Below are 13,082 nucleotides of genomic sequence, written 5' to 3'. Positions count from 1 at the left end.
CCACCAAAAAAAAAAAAAAAAAGTCAGAGATAAGGGATCATAAAATGCCCAAGTTGTTCTTTTCTGAAAGGGAAGGAATCCCAAAGGACTGCAGCTTTGAAGGAAAGTTAGAATCTGAATCTCTCCACAAAGAATACTTCCCATATTTTCTCATCTCTTTCAAATCCTGCACCAGGGCAGAGTCAAGACTGGAAATACGAAAGGCCATAAACTGGAGATGCAAATGGCTCCCCAGATGTGTGACTCCATCTATGAGAAACACATTGGTGAGGCAGATAAAAATGTGAACCAGAAAGGGCAAGGGAACCAAAATGTTAAAGCCAACTGAACCACAGAGCGCCTTACCCCACAGGCACCAGGCCCCTGCCTTCCCCAAGGTGGATTTCAGTCCAATTGTGCCACTTTTCCAACCAGGTCCCATTTCACAGAAAGCTACCTTGATTCGAAGAGTTAATTCAATCAACTATGCAGAAAGCAAAAATTCCAGCTCCAAACACAAAATGTGTTTCATTTCTCCCTCATCTGAGTTGACATTCAATCGCTACAAAACAATTTTAAAGGCTATAAACCCCAAAATAGAGAAAATAAAGAGGACAGGGCTGCATTCAGTGGACATTCAAGTGACCAGGAGATGGAGAATGGAAGAAACATAGTGAAATGAAGTCAATCAGGGGAAGCCACGGCTTGGAGTCTGCATGGAAGGGGGTGCACTCCAGGGAAATGCCCCACCGCCATGCCCACCCCAGAGATGCAAAAACAGGAGAGGCGAGTGCAGGGGGCCAAAGGCGTGGGCTTTGGGTGGGGCCTTGCTGAACTTCCTCAGATCACCAGGAAGCTAGATGTCTCCCCACTGTCCTGCCCCCAAGTCTAATCATCAAAGATTTATCCTCAAAGCAAATAAAAACGCTCCACTGGAAACATCACATTCTGGCATCTAGAATGTCCCCAACCTCCCAGAGGCAAAGCCACCCAGCTGATAGGTTCTGTGCTTATGCAACACCCCTTCAACCTGAATGGACAAGGTTGACCAGTCACTTCAGGACACGACAATTTATTAATGATGCCATCCAATACAAAACAAAATAAAACAAAAACCTCTAATTAGTCATTATACCCATAAGACAAAAATATGATACTCTATCATGAGAAAAAAATCAGAAACAAAAGGAAAGCCATTGGAAATTTTTAAATGAGGACAAACAAAATTCCAATGAGGGTTAGAAAATAAAATCCAGATGATCAAATAAAAAAAAATAGGTTCACAAAAACAAAGAAAAGATAAGAGATGTAGAAGACCCAATGTTAGATTAATAGAACTGCGGGGAAAAGAGAGATTCGAGAAAAGAAATCATCAGAGACTTAAAACAGAATAGTGAGAACTGAGGTGGGACTGGTCACTGGCGGTTCGGGATGTGGGGGTTTCAGACCAGCCGTGGAGGATGTGCAGGACTCTGCCCAATGGGGAGAGGCAAGGCCCTTCGGCTTGTAGCCCAGCAAGGAAAATATTCAGACCAGAAAAAAAGCAGCTGTGGCATAGGGAAACTGCAGCGCCTCAGCCCCTTTGCCCAGGCTTGGAGCATCTCCGGACACCCGGCTGAGCCCCGTCACCCTGTGCCCACTGGAACCTTCCAACTGTCCCTCGGCCTGGGAGAGAGAAGTGATGCATCGCTATGTCCAAGGGTGGCTGGTGCTGGGCAGAATCACACCCAGGGTGCCCTCCCTCGGTCATCTGACCGGGATGAAGGACCTCTGTGACAGAAAGGTACGTTGAGGCTAGATTTTCATAAAGACCTCAAAGTTAGGCCAAGGAGTTTTAAGTATATCACTAAAACAAGGAGAAGCCTTGGGGTGGGGGAGGTATGAAATGGTGCAAATAGTGTTTTAGGAAAAGCTTAACCAGCAGCACTTGGGGTGTTGGGGTGAGAGGAGAGAAAAGAGGGCTCTGAAGCCACGGTAGTGGCTGCGGCCGCAAGGAGCCGGGTGCAGGTGGCGGTGGCAGTGGAGATCCAGCAAGTTCCAGCAGAGCACACTGCTCACGTGGTGGCCCTTTAGCCAGGATCCACACCCTAGGAGAGGCAAGCCCGCACTGCCCTGCTCCCCACTTTGAGTACTTTCTGTGCTATTTTTGCGGACCCCATCTTGTTTCCTGTGCTTTTGATTCTAACGAAGGACACTATCGAGAGGCTGGCCCTCAGGCTCCCGGGGTGGGTTTGTCCCCAGACGCAGGCTGCGGCGTCTGAGCTCTGCACCCCACGGCCCTTCACCAGTGGCCCCTGCAGATGGGATACAGCAGCCCTCTCGCTGGCCCTGCTCGGGCATTTCTGCAGTGGGACTTGGACTCCAAGGTCCTCTGCGGGATCCAGAGAGGCTCCCTTCTGTGGACGTTGCCCAGAGCCATGCGGTCGCTTGCCCTCCTTTGCCTCTATTTCCTCTACCACTCTGTCCTGGGCACACACCTCCCTCTGTCGTGGGCGCACACATGTCCATCTCATGGAGTGCTTCTGAGGACGCCAACAAGAGACGAGGGAGAAAGGGCAAGCGTGGACCAGGTGGAGGAGAAGGATGCGGAGGAGCAGCTAGATCACTCGCTGCCACATCACCCGCGGCGTGGCGCGGAGCAGGCTTCGGGTCCATCCTGCGCAGGCGCAGTGGCCTCTGCAGGTCGCACCGCTAACCCTGCGTGGCAGCCTTTTCCGGAGACTCGAGAGGGGAGGCTGCTCCCAGAAGTCTGGAAACGTTCTTCCGGTGGCCCAGGCCACCCTCGCACACCACCATTCCCCAGGGGCTCCTCCGAGATGTCTGCAGTAGTGCTCCAGGACCCACCTACCTGGAAGAGATGTCCTGTCCCAGAGTTTAGAAAACCTTCCAAGTTCAGAAGACAGTTAGACTTTTGTTCCCAGAGAGCTACATTTATCTCCTTCCAATTTCCTTTTAAAACGTGCTCGGGGCGGAAAATTCTCCTGTTTCAGTTTAAGGGAGGAGACGAGAAGCGGCTTACATTCTGATCTAATTAAATTAGATCCTCTGAGGAGATGCAGGGACCAGACAGGAAGTCAGTGGAGGTGGCTCAAAACCAAGCTGTGTGCTCCTCTCCCTGAGAAATACACATCGCTTCTCACCCTTGAGGAATTCAGTTAAATGGCAGATCTGGGGTTCCTTCACCATGGGAAGCAATAGTCTTATCCCTGATGAGCTTTTTTTCCAGTAAACCTTATGAGGTCATCCACTGTTGAGTAGTCACCTCCCACCAGTGAAGTTCTGCTCATCTGCTGGTGTGGGCTTTGGGAAGCTTATGCCCTTTTATTCTTTGAAGCTACGTCATAGTTTAGCTGTAATCATTGGATAGATTCATCTTTCCATAACAGAAAGACCAAAAACACTTAGCTGAACTGGATATGGCTTGAGATGTAATCATAAATGTGGAGATGATGACATTTTCTATCCAATGATGGGAAAATATTTTTGAGTACCTACTATGTCCTGGGCACTGAATAGATGCTAGAGCTACAAAGGGAGGTGTGAAAAAAATAGACATGGTTGACATATTAGTGGGGGTTCTCCAATGGAATCAACAGGATATGTATAGAGATATATGAGGGGAGACTTATTGGGGCAATTGGCTCACACCATTATGGCAGCTGAGAAGTCCCACAACAGGTGGTCTGCAGGCTGCAGACCCTGGATGCTGGTAGCACTCGCTCAGTCCAAGTCAAGTGTGAAAATCTCAGACCCAGGGAAGTTAATGGTACGACTTTCCATTTGAAGTCAGAAGCCTGAATCCCCAAGGAGAGGGCCACTTGTGTAAGTCCTGGATTCCAAAGGACAGAAAGCCTGGAATTTTGATGTTCCAGGCTGGATAGACCAGTATGTCCAATCCCTCAGGGAGGGAAACCAATCTGCCTTCTGTATTTATTCTCTCTGGGCACCCCCAGCTGATTGGATGCACCCATCACACTGAGGGCTGACTAGAGGTGCCCATCCACACTGAGGGCAGGTGTTCCCCACCCAGGGCACTGACTCACCTCCACTGGCAACACCCTCACAGATGCACCCAAGATAATGCTCTGCCAGGCCTCAGGGCAGACTTTAATCAAGTCAAGTTGACGCCCAGAAAGACAGAAAGGCAGTGGGTTAAAAGTTACAAACAAGTACTACAGAGGGCTACATGGTACAATGGTGGTGTGAAAGGGGAAGTTGATGTCATCATGGAGCTTAAAGAAGGCTTCCTGGAGGAAGTGACATTGCTACACCCTGAAGGAGAGAGTCAACCCAGGGAAGAAGGCAGGCGTGGGAAGACAGGGACCAGCCCAAGGCCACAGTGGCCCAAATCCTGGAACACAGTGAGGAGACTGGCAAGGCAGGCGGGGTCAGACCATGAGGGAACATGATCACCAGGAAAAGAGGAGCCAAATTCATCCTAAGAGCGTGGAATGCCATTGAAAAGCTTACGAAAGAGGTGTGATTTACCTTATGATCAAGTGATCCCATTCCTAGGTCTGTGACACCCAGGAGAAATGAAAACGCACCTACAGACACTTGTACATGAATGTGCATGTCAGCAGCAGCGTTCATAAGAAAAAAGTGCCCATCAAGTGATTGATACATAAGCAAAATGTGGTATACCCTACGAGGCAATACCATTCAGCCAGTAAAAAAAGAATGAGGTACGATACATGTTGCAACATCCACGCACTTTGAAAACCCACCGAGTCAAAGAAGCCAGTCACAAAAGACCACATATTATATGGTTATGTTTGTTTGAAATGTTCAGAATAGGCACATCCATAGAGAAAGCAGATTAGTGGTTGCCTAGGGCTGCAGAGGGGGAAATGGAAGTGGGGGCTAATGGGTACAAGGGTTCTTGGGGGATGATGGAAACTTTCTTAAAATTAGATTGTGGTGATGTTTACACAACTCTGAATACACTAAAAGGCATGAATTTTATGCTTTGAATGGGTGATTATATTTCAATGAAATCATTTTTTAAGGCATAATTAAATTTGCATTTTGGAAAGATCAGCCTGGGAGCAATGTGGGAAAAAAAATGGATATAAAAATGCATGCAGGAAGGCCAGCAAGGAGGCTGGTTTTGAGACGGTAGTCGATGAAGACAGTCTGGACTCCAGGGGTGGAGCTGAAGGTGGAGGCAGAGGGAAAAGAGTCCCAGTCCTCCACGCCCAGCAGTTGGTGCCCCTTGGCTACCCGGCGGCTCCCAGGTCTTGGCCAGGATGAACAAGTGTCTGCATGCACAACGTTGGAACCGAGGGCAAGAGGACCGCCTGCTTTCATGGACTAGATCTGACAAATTTAGCTCAGAAGTGCTTTTGAGAACATCCACGTGCAGATTTAACAGACAAGGGCTTGGCACTCAGAGACGATGGTGCTGAGGCAGAAGGTGTGGCTACTGCTGGTTGCCACCATGAGGCTTGGGGTGTGGAGTTCACCAGGGAGGACAGCAGGGGGCGCAGGGCTGAGCCTGGGGACTCCTATTTCAATGGCTGATGAGAGGAGGACAAGCTTACCTGGAAACACTGAAGAAAGGTCACAAAATGAAAGAGGAAAGCCAGGGAGGGGGCACCAGAGAATAGCGTCCATGGCATCCAGTGGGGCTGTGCACCTTGGGTTCGTCTACATGGCGTCACTGGGGCTCCACGCAAGAGCTGCCTCCTTAGAGTGATGGGGCCCAAAGCCAGAGTGCCCTGGGCTGAGGAGGGAATGAGAGATGGGAAATGGAGGTCGTGTTTGGAATTAGCTCCCCAAATGCAGACTCTGGAACATGCCTTCAAGAGCAAGTGATTGAGTCAAAGACCCCAGGAAAATACGTGTCAGAAAGGGAGGGAAGAACAGAGGGGGGACAAAGCCCTGCAGGAAGCTCCAGCCAGGGCCCGTCCCAACCTGACACAAACCATAGGTTCCTGCCTTAGTTACCCAAAATAAATTCCCGGAACTTTCTGGATCCTATGGGAATTGCCTGGAGCAGATCTCAGGCTCTTCTGGCTCTGGGGATGAAGAGGTGGGGACAAAGTGTATCCCGGAGCCCGAGGGCAGGACCTGCAGAAGTTCAGAGCTGGGAGTCAGAGGAGGAGGCTCTGAAGGGAGGCTGCCCCCACGGCCAGGCTCCAGGGGCCTGCGGAGAGGGCAGCACTGCTCAGACAGCAGGTGAGGAAAGTCGACTTTGAAAAGTTAGAGTTGGAAGAATAAGAAAAAGATGGAATGGAGGACTGGAGGGGTGACGGGCAGCTTTGATTTAACACGAACAACTCGCACACGTTTAAAATCAATGTGAAAAAAACAGAAAAAACAAATAAAATGTATATAATAGTCAAATTGAAAGAAAGAGGCTGACTCTTCAAGAAAAGATCATCATGATTTCAGAAAGGAGGAGGGCGAGTGCAGGCGGGCTGCAAGCCTTCCACTGACGACTGGCAGAGGGCACTTGAACACCATGCCATCTAGTCCCACAGCAGACGTGGGCACGCTGTCTCCTGTACCTCCCATGGACAGGCTTCTTCTTTCATGAACTATTTCATTTAGTCCTGAGAACAGCAGGTAGACTGTTATCACTCAACAGATGAAGAAGCTCAGGTTTCATTAAAATTAACTGGCTGCATGTGACTGGAAACTCCAACAACATCCACTCAAACAAGGTAAAAGTGTTTTGTTGGTTTTTTTTGTTTGTTTGTTTTTGTTTTAATCTGGGACTGATATGACAGTGCTTAATGATCAGCGACACAGGCTCCATTTCTCTTGCTAATGTAGCCACCTGGATGCATGATTCCCATTCACAAACCCACCTCATGGCCCAAAATGACTTCTAGGGTTCCAGTCATTACATTCAAATTCTAAGCAGTAGCAAAGAGAGAGGAAGGAGATGGATCTAAAGTATCCCATGATTTGATTTGCAATAAGTAGCTTGATACAATCATTGCACTTTGTACACATATATTACAGCATCACTTTGTACCCCAACAATATACATAGCTATACTCTATCAATATACAATAAAATAAAATTTGTCTTAAAAAATAAAGTTTCACAAAATGATTCACTTTTTTGGTTTGTTTTTGGGTTTTGGTACTGAATATTGAACCCCAGGGGAACTTTACCACTGAGCTATCTATCCCCAGCCCTTTTTATTTTTTAATTTTGAGACAGGGCCTCACTAAGTTGGTTAGGGCTTTGATAAATTGTTGAGGCCAGCCTTGAATTTGCAATTCTCCTGTCTCAGCTTCCCAAGTGGCTGGGACCACAGGCATGTGCCACCCCACCTGGCTATTCATTATTTCTTGACCAAAACTTACGTTTTATTACCATACCGAGGTAAAGTAATATCTGGAAGATCATCCTTTGGCTAAACACTCTGCTCAGTAAATTTGAGGTTCTATTACCAAGAAGGAATGGGAAAGTGGGGTGGGCAGCTAGCAGCCCGAGACAGAGTACCCTGTTGAGAGCCATCTGCACCGATACCTGCTCTGCTCAGCATCGTATCTGAGACACTGGACAGTACAACTAGAAGAAATGGCGCAGAGCGTAGAGTGTCCTTGTCACCTGTTTACATCCCTGCTCGCCATCAACACCCTTCCAAGAACTCAACTGGGAACAGCCCAGCAAGTCGGAGTCCTTCCTCCTTACACACTGAAGGAAGGTGCTGCAATGGCGTGGATGTGATTTGAGTACCCCACCCAAGGTCCATGTGCAGAGGCGTGGTCCCAGGGTGGTACTGGAAAGTGCTGGAGACCTCTAAGAATGGGGCCTTGTGGGAGGTTCCCGTGTCTCTGGGGACATGGTTCCAAAAGGGGATTGTAGGACCCCTGTCTCTCAGTCTCCCTTTGCTTCCTGGCTCAAGATACGAACACTCAAATAGACGCTCCTGCCATGATGTGCTGCCCTCACCAGAGACCCACTCCCTCGGGCCACCCAGCCCTGTACATGAGTCTCCAGAACTGTGAGCCAAACAAGTCACTTCTCTGTACCAGAGGCCTCAGGCATTTCGTTATAGTGATGCAAAGCTGATTAATAAAGGAGCCGGTTGCAAATACTCATAGGATAAGTAATTATTACCCTCATTAGATGTTAAGGAGCGTGATCTAATGATGAACAGGTAAATGAGAGGGTAAGAGAGAGAATATTAAATATTAGATGAAGGGTACCATTTAAGGGCCACATAACTTTAAAAGGAAGAGTCATCGCCAAGGGAAAAAGGATTTTTTCCCAATGAAAATTATTTTCAAGGGCTGGGGTTATAGCTCAGCGGTAGAGCGCTTGCCTCACACACATGAGGCACTGGGTTTGATCTTCAGCACCACATAAAAATAGACAAAATAAAGATATTGTTTCCATCTTTTTAAAAAAACTTTAAAAAAAAGAAAATTATTTTCGGTCTTACATATTTATAGGGCACAGCATGACAGCAATACATGTGTATAATGTGCAATGATCAAATCAGGGCAATTAGCATTTCCACCTCCTTAAACGTTTATCATTCTTTGTGCTGGGAACCTTGGAAGCCTTCTCTCCCAATTCTTTGTAAAATACGTAATAAGTTATTGTGGACTGTGTCATCAGCAAGTTGTAGAAGGCTGGTATTCATTCCTCTTACCTAACTGCACTTTGGCACCTGTTACCCAACCTTCCTTCGCTTCCTATCCTGCCTTTCCTATCCTCTAGTGGACACTACTCTCCACCTCTACCAGATCCACTTTTTAGCTTCCACACATGAGTGAGAAGGTGTGGTATTTGTCTTTCTACTCTGGGCTTATTTCACTTAATGCAATTCCTCCTGTTCTGTCCATATTGCCACACATGACGGGATTGCCCTTCTTTTTATGGCTAAATAATATCCCACTGTGTATAAACAGCATATTTTCTTTATCCATCTATCCATCAATGTGACACCTAGTTGAATCCATATCTTGGCTATTGTGAATGATGCTGGCAATAAACTTGGGGGTGCAGAGTATCTCTTGCACATATAGATTTCGTTTCCTTTCTGTTGTACCCGGGAGCTGATGGCTGAATCATATGATAGTTTTCTGGTGACTTTTTTAGACATCCCTAGACTGTTTTTTCCTAATGGCTCTACTAATTTACGTCCCTACCAACAGTGTCTAAGAGCTCCCCTTTGGGTTCCACCCCAGCTCTATCACATGCTAACTGAGCCCCTGTGAGCCCCAGGGTCAATCAGCAGGAAGGTGATTGACATGATAAGGACATGCAGCTAAGCAGCAGCATCAGGAGGCTTCATGGTGGTAACAGGCACCAAGCTGATTCTCAGTCATCGCTATTCCAGCACACAAGCATGAAGACTGAGTGTCACCCGAGGCACAGCTTCTCAACACAGGTTCTTAATAAAATCGAAGCGATCTTTCTGTATCTTTAAAGCAGGGGGTGGGGGGAGGAGAGCAGGGCAAGAAGGACTAATCATATGCCTAATCATAAAATTCAGAAAGCAAGTCTCATTACCAGTATTGCAATAAAAATTTTTGAACTTGAGAGCATTATGTTAAGCAAAATGATTTGGATTCAGAAAGACGAGAGTTGTATATGTGGAAGCAAGAGAGAAAAAAGCGGAGCAAAGGGAGTAGGGGATCTTATGAGAACAGAAGAGAGACCTAGAATACAGGAAGGGGACTAGGAGGAGGGACAAAAAGGGAGGTCCTGGGAAATGAAGTTGACCAAATTCACTGTGTGTGTGTGTGTACAAACATGTAACAATCAATCCCACTAGTAAGTATAATTATAATGCACCTATTTAAAAGAAGAAGAAGAAAAATCCTTTGTACACCTGCCCGTGATCAGACCTAATTGTCCATTCCAACATCAAGGGCACATAGGGGTCTAGTGCTCATGGGTATCTTATGGTGGCGAGCTGCTCCTTCATCCTCTCTACCTGTGCACACAGCGCTGCCTGCTGCAGCACATCCCCAGCGCTCTGTTCACAGAAAGCTCCGGGAAGTGGCAGAGCTGGGGTATGTCAGCAGTCGGGTGGCCACAGTCACAGACAGCAGCATCAGTTATCCCCACGCAGCAGGGCCACAGTCTTCCTGTCATGTGGGGGAGGGAGGCAGGACACAGGAGCACGAGGCTGCCCGCCTTCAGGAATTCCTCCTAAGCCCTCTTGATTGACAGTACTGCATCCAGCTTTCCTTTACTCACTATTACTGTATTCCTAAGAAAGCCAAGAACTAAACACTCCTTCAAATGACTCAGAAGGCACATGAACTTATGGCTTATAGTTAAGGAGGGGAAGAGAAGGGACAGAGGAAGAAAGGAAGGAGGGAGGAGAGAGGGGGAAGGAGTCTCTGGTACCTCTTCCCTAATCAGGTTTAAAAACATGCTTGCATTGAATATCACACTGTATCCCAAAAATGTGTACAATTACCTGTCAGTTAAAACTTAAATGATTAAAATCACTCAAAGCAAGAGAGGATAGTGGGTGGTGATGGGGTCACACCGCAGCTGAAAAACAGGATATGATGCAGGCAAACAAAGCAGCAAAGAGTGAGGGCCTGAGCCTGGGAAGCCTGGGAGGCACTCAGTGCTCAGAAGAAGAGGGCAGCCCATGGTGGGTGGGTTAGGAGTCTGAGGGACCCCGAGGACCATCTCTTAGCACCAGACACAGGGGCTTTGGGGACGCACTTGCTGGGGTGTTTTATTCGTGAGAAACTTCCCACCTCTGCCCTCTTTTCCCAGCCTGAACCCTGTCCTCCAGTCCTTTTTTGATCTCATTCAGACCTTCAGTCTTCAATATTCACCTGTTCTCAGGTGGCAGACATTGGGTACTTCTGGGGAGGACAGGGCCCAGGTTGTGGCCATGGGATGGTGAAGAGGTGTGACTCAGAAGAGCACTGGAACTCTGGACTTACTCATGAAAAGTTTAAAAGCGGGGAATCAACTATTCAGAAAACATAGGGGTTGGCTTTCCATTTCAATTTTAAGAATATGGGGTTTTGCATCTATCACCAAACCAATCTTTCTCATTTGTGTTCTAACAGCTATGAAGTTTTTCCCCAAGTGAAGGTGAAAGGCAAGGTATCCACAGGTACAGCCCCCCCACCTTGAACTCTTGTCTTTGTTTCTCGTATCTATATGTACACACAAGCAAGCGCGCGCACACACACACACACACACACGCAGACTATGGTCATCACTAAGGAAAATCAAAGTGAATGATTGAAAATTCTCCATGTATCATGGTGAAGTACAAGTTCTTTAGAAAAAAAATATGAAACTTAAAAATATCCCCAGATATAGGCCACATGCACAAAAGTTTTCTGGGATCCACAATAATTTCATCAATCATTTCTTTCAGAACAAAGGGATCCTGAAACAAAAAAGAACCACTGCCTTAATCAAGTGAAAAATCATACAGGCAGCCAGTACCATAAGTATTGATAAATTATCTTCCTAAAGACTGACCCTGCCTTTTTCATCAACTGAGAACACTGGTTTTAAAAGGTTGCAGTGGGGCGGGGCAGAGCTCTGTGGAGAAGCTCGCCCTTGACTGCACATCAAGATCTCACAGGGCTGGAAGCCCGTGAAGGCCGACAGTGTGGGAAACCTGCAGCTCCTGCCTCTCAGCACTAGAGGGCACTCTTCAGAGAGGAAAACTGCGAGTGCACGAACCACGGAAAACCTTCCACCATCAAAACTCTCACACTGTAAAGAACCCCTATTTCTGTAAAATTTATGCAGGAAAGTCTTCAAGCTGAGATCTCCTAACATTGGTTAACAAAAAGCCACGCAGAACCTTTCCTTTCTTCACAAAGAACAGAGGGCTAATATAAAAAGGTATCACCAAATGCGAGGAGTCGCTTCTGGATTCATCCGCAATCCTTATTCAAAGGATTGTCACTAATTAAGGACACCAATGGGGAAGGGTTTGCTGAAAAATGTTTTGAATAAAAGTCTGAACTAGAAAAAGGCATGACATTAGAGGCACATACATGCATTGTCACTATAATTTGGTTAACATTTTAATTCACTCAACAGTTCTGAACGCCTACTATGGGTCAGGCACCACGTTATGGCACTGGGTTTACAGAGGGAGTCTGAAATGGACAGGCGTTTTTAGCCTACACGTAGCATGTGGACTGACCAGCAGGGAACCAGAGCTTGTTCTTTTCCTTCTCAGTCTATGCATTTTATTATTTAAATCAAGCTGTTGGTCCATAGCCTGTTCTTTAGGCTCCTGTGTTGAAGGACTGGCCCCAGCTGATAGTGGTGGCGGAACTTAATTTAGCAGATGGGGCTGGTGGAAGGAGATTAGGTCACCGGTGGCATGCCCTTGCGGGGACACTGGGACCTTGGGCCCCGGGGCCAGTCGAGGTGAGCAACTTCACTCCACAAGCTCCCCTCACGATGCGCAGCCTCGCCTCAAGTGAGGTGGGCTAAGGCCTCTGAAATTACAAGCCAAAATAAACTTTTCCCCTTCGAATTGTGTCACCTCGATGGAAAGTTAACTGAATCTAGATCCAGGAAACAGATCTACCTCATATTTGATGTGTATATTTGATCACAGAGTATTAAGCAACCAGTGTTTTAAAATAGAGCCAAGTGAATGAACAGAAAAGTGACACAATTGTTAATACAAAAAACAAAACATACAAAACACACATTGAAACTTCCAGATGCTTACAAAAAATTACTTTAACTGGGTTTGCTGCAGGACTACACAAAAAAGCGTACTTTTTTATAAAAAGTATGTTACCATCAAGTTACACAGGCTGTTTCCCCTGACTGGCAGGGAGGGGTTACTCCTGAGATCATGGCATAAAATTTTTCCTCCCCATTCACAGGAGTAAATGATGTCACAAAAGGTGGGCATTTTATTGCTGGCACACTTCTCTACCCCACAAGTTTTAACACTGTTTACTTCCAATCTCTATTTTCACCCGCACTGACTTTTACCTGCTGACAGCATGAACCCAACACCAAAAGGGAAGGAAGATGGGGTAGGGCAAGGCACAAGAATCCTAGGAAACAAAGAACAGAACCTCTAGAAATAAAAATGTCCCCTCAGATGGGTGGATAGGCCAGGAAAGAAAATTCCCCAAACTTCTTTTTCAGCAAGTATTTCAGGA

The sequence above is a fragment of the Marmota marmota genome, unplaced genomic scaffold (genome assembly GCF_001458135.2).
Source record: "Marmota marmota marmota unplaced genomic scaffold, marMar, whole genome shotgun sequence".
NCBI lineage: Eukaryota > Metazoa > Chordata > Mammalia > Rodentia > Sciuridae > Marmota > Marmota marmota.
Note: the sequence above shows the minus strand (reverse complement) of the source record.